Source organism: Fringilla coelebs (genome assembly GCF_963513975.1).
Source record: "Fringilla coelebs genome assembly, chromosome: 3".
NCBI lineage: Eukaryota > Metazoa > Chordata > Aves > Passeriformes > Fringillidae > Fringilla > Fringilla coelebs.
Window position 1 is genome coordinate 36,190,904 of NC_140030.1, and position 4,038 is coordinate 36,194,941.

Sequence of the window (4,038 nt, forward strand, 5' to 3'; positions counted from 1 at the left end):
AATGTTTGGTTTCTGATTTAAACAATATCAAGAGTTTATCAATGTCCTGAGAGCCCTGGCAGCAGGGTGAGTGCCTGTGCATGCCTGGGGGCATGGGGCTTCAGCCTTGAATTGACACGCACAATATGAAACGCACCCAGAAGGCCAGAGGCCTTCTCTTTTTCAATTATTTTCTCTTCACTGCTTGATAAAATGGACAGGGGAAGAGCTGTGTTATCAAGGCACAACATGCTTTCATTACTGTGGAATTAGCCAGCATGACAGAACTGAGTGCTTGACAACCAAGATTGTAATTCTGAATAATAATAAATAAAAAACTTTAGTTTGGATTTTTTGGGGTTTTTTTTTAAATGCTTGCCATAACCAGGACCTTTATTCACCTGAGATTTGAACTCCAGTACCAGAAGTACTTAGCCTGAAAAATGACTGGCTTTGTGCTTGATGAGATGTGAGCTTGAGCTGGCTGGATTTTTAATTCAATTTCAGAGCATTTCACTACCTTTTTTTATTGCATGAAGTTTATGGGCTTCATTGTAAGTTCATTGTCAGGCCTTGGTTCATGACTAGGTACATTTCCAAAGGGCAATAAAGTACAGGCTTAACTTTCAATCTGTCCTGAAGGTTGCTGTCCATCAAGGCTAGTAAAGTGTTTAACAGATTGGCTGAATCTGGACCCTAAGTGAGGAGAAGGAAAACTGCCAATATACGTATATTCCTAAATGAAGAGTGCCAACTGTAGGTTTATGTTTCTCTATATGCTTGCCTCATGCTTTTATCTTTTTGGATATCTGAGAAAAGACTGAAATACACAAAGAGATCCTTCTGGATCTGAGCCTTCCTGCTTTCTGCACCACTTCACGGGGCTTTTCACTGCCGGAGCACCCGAGCGCTCCTCAGCCAGGCGTTACTCAGCGCGTCTGACACCTGTCATCTGTAGTCTTGCAGCCTCCCACCAGATGACGAACAACTCACAGAGAATTGCTGGAGTGTTTTGCTTTGGAATTTTATTTTATACAAGTTTCTAAATAGCTATCTGTTTATACTGCAGGCAGTCAGAGCAATGCACTTGGCATCTCAAGAGGAAATGCAGGGAGGTTTACAGTGGTCTTAAGTTTTCAACACAGTTCATTCCATTTTATGGAGCTGCTTTCCAAGGGAGCTCTGTCTCTTGCTGTCATAGTATCTGCTGACAGTAGCTGGCAGAATCCTAGTTTTTCATGTTAAACCATTCAATTACTTGGGATAAGACTGTTACATATTTTCATAGACCTGAGTGCTCAGGATATGAACATGTACCATTTGCCCTGATAATAATTGGGCCCAGGGACTAAGGGCTGGGGAGAATTCCCAGGTGGAGAATTCTACAGCTGAAACAAAATAAGAGACAGATATTACTGAAGCAATTGCAAGATGTTTTATATCTGTTGAGGTTTGTTTCTTGCACTACGTCTTCAGAGGTGTGTTAACCTTAGTGAGCTAAGTGCTAACTAACAGCTTGGACAGCTGGTAGTAGAAAATTTATTCATCATTGTCTAAGCAAACACAGGAGTGCATGAGGGATTGAAGTGGGGTTTTAGGATAGTTCAAAGTCCATCACTCTACCAAACTAAGAAGTAAAGACAAGTGAAGTCACTGCTTCTTGAGGAAGTTTAATTCATATAAAATACTTTGAACAGATATTTGGCACACTTGCACTTTCTGACTGACATGTCTTACCTCTCTGAATTATGGAACTTCTGTGGATAACTGATGTTTCATGTTCATTTCCATCTTACATCCACACTGAAAAAAATCCAAACTTCATGTTCACAGCTGTCTAATTAAATGCATAAGCTGCACAGAACCCACTGTTTGCATGCGTGTGTCTGCGCGTGTTAGGCAACATGAGGAGCAATTCTGCAAGCTGCATGTTAGAAAACCAAGATAATGTTGAAGTGTTCTGACTCTTCTTGAACAAACAGTTCAGGTTCTTTTGCGCTGATAGATAAGTAGATTTGTTGTTTCTTCTCTACTAGGGAGGACATAATATAATCGTCATTCTGCAGTGACTTACTGATCACATGGAAGGAAGAAGTCATCCTGTCTTAAAGGGTTAGCCCACTTTTTTTCTAGGATACAGGGCAGGGACTGATACAAACCATGGCTGCTACAGGAATAGGTGTTGTCTGTGGTAGACGTTAGTCCTGGGCACCTCATTCATCCAGACAAGACCAAGGGCCCTGGTAAGTGCACATCCCAGGCCCTTCTTGATCTACAGCCTTTGGAAGCATATTTGGAGACAGGCAACAGGAGCTTCAGGTCTGGCCAGCTGTGTCTGTAGATATCTATGCTGCCAGCACACTCTGTGGTGGACTTAACAATGTATACACAGCTCATACAGCTCATAACAGTCTGTCAGACCCTAGCATTGCTTCTCATTGCCTCTTGGGAAGGGAAAACCATTTTGTTTTACTGCTTTCAAGTGTTAAGTTGAAGGTGTGTTTGTTCCACTTAGAAACAGCATGTCCTCTTAAATCTGTGTGCTTGGTCTTGGTGAGATGAAAGGAGCACAGCTTGGCCTAAATGAGTATCTTGGTAATGCAGATAAATAGACAAGAGTCTAGCAAGCAGTAAGATTGCTGTGGCATCTGGAGAGCTATTCACCATGGACACTGTTTGGTATTTCAAGGAAATATTTTAGCAAGTAAAGTAACTAAGTGCGATTTAAGAGATTTGTTTTTTCCCTTGTAGTTGTACTCACTGCACAATATTAATTATGATTGACTGGCATGTTTAAAAAAAGGCCATTTTGTATTCTTTAGATTTCTACATGCCAGGTACTGTGAGTACATGAGCTACTGGTAGCTAAAAAAAATTTTGAGCTCAGACATACAAGCAAGCCTTCCATTGCATGAAGCAGAGACAGCATATGTTTGTTGGCTTGATTTTGTTCCTGTTTGAGAAGTGTTGCAGCATAAGAAGTAACACTACTCACTTTACTTGCAACTCTGATTCCAAGGGAGTCATTCTTTATGACTGTTATGTCTGAATGATGCAAATAAAGAATCTTTCAGATAACATCTGGACGCTCGAGTGCCAGTGATGGTACATATTGACAGCAGAATGCATGAGACAAAGCCTAGAATGGGAGCTGTAATGCTGCAGTGAATAATACAGAAAGCAGGATTTCTCTATTAGTCATTCAGGAGATGTCTAATAATTGCCAGAAAATACCACAGTCTTAGGAACAGTCAGACTTTCTCTCTAAGGCAGTGTTATGGAAGACTGAAAAGTGGGTTGTCTAATTACTGTAGCTGAGCAGCTGAACTAGTAGAGAGCTGTGGAGTATGGTTGAGAAGCAGCTAATTAATAAAATAGAGACATCTTGCTCGTTAATCCCTCAAAGGTCTGCAGAAGAGCTCTGTGACATCTTAAAAGGAAGATATGCAGATTGTGAAACCTTTGAATGCCTCACATGGAGAAATGAAGTGTGAAAGGAACTAATGAGGCTGGTAGCATTTGGAGTGTGAGTGCACACTGTCTGTGTGTGTGAGGCAATTAAGGAGCCGCAGTGCCTGATGGGCACCGGAGCACAGAATGAATGCACCATCTCTGTGCATGGGTGGAGGGGTACCCACACTGAGAGAAACCCAGCCACTGGGACTGGAGTTACTGGTGTGATTTCCTTGTCTGGGCTTAATTAACAGAAGTGCAGAATTACATTTGATGCTACTTAAAATACAGACAGAGGAAAACAAAGTGAGTGACCAATTGCCGAATGTGTCTGGTGGGAGATGCAGATGCTAGAATAGCTAGCATAAATATTGGCTAGTAAGTACAGTACATGGGTGTTTTGGGGATATCTAGGCAGGGTTCTGCCTGGGCATGTGTCAGAGAGAAAGACAAATCCTAGAAGGAAGACTGAGCCAATAACAATGATGGCAACATCCTCAGGAGTGAGAAAACCTGTGCTCCCTTCATTGCAGTTTACTGGGATTAGCAATAAACTAGCTGTCTTTGGGTCTGTGAGCAAACCAAGAGTAAGGTAGAGCTTGTCTA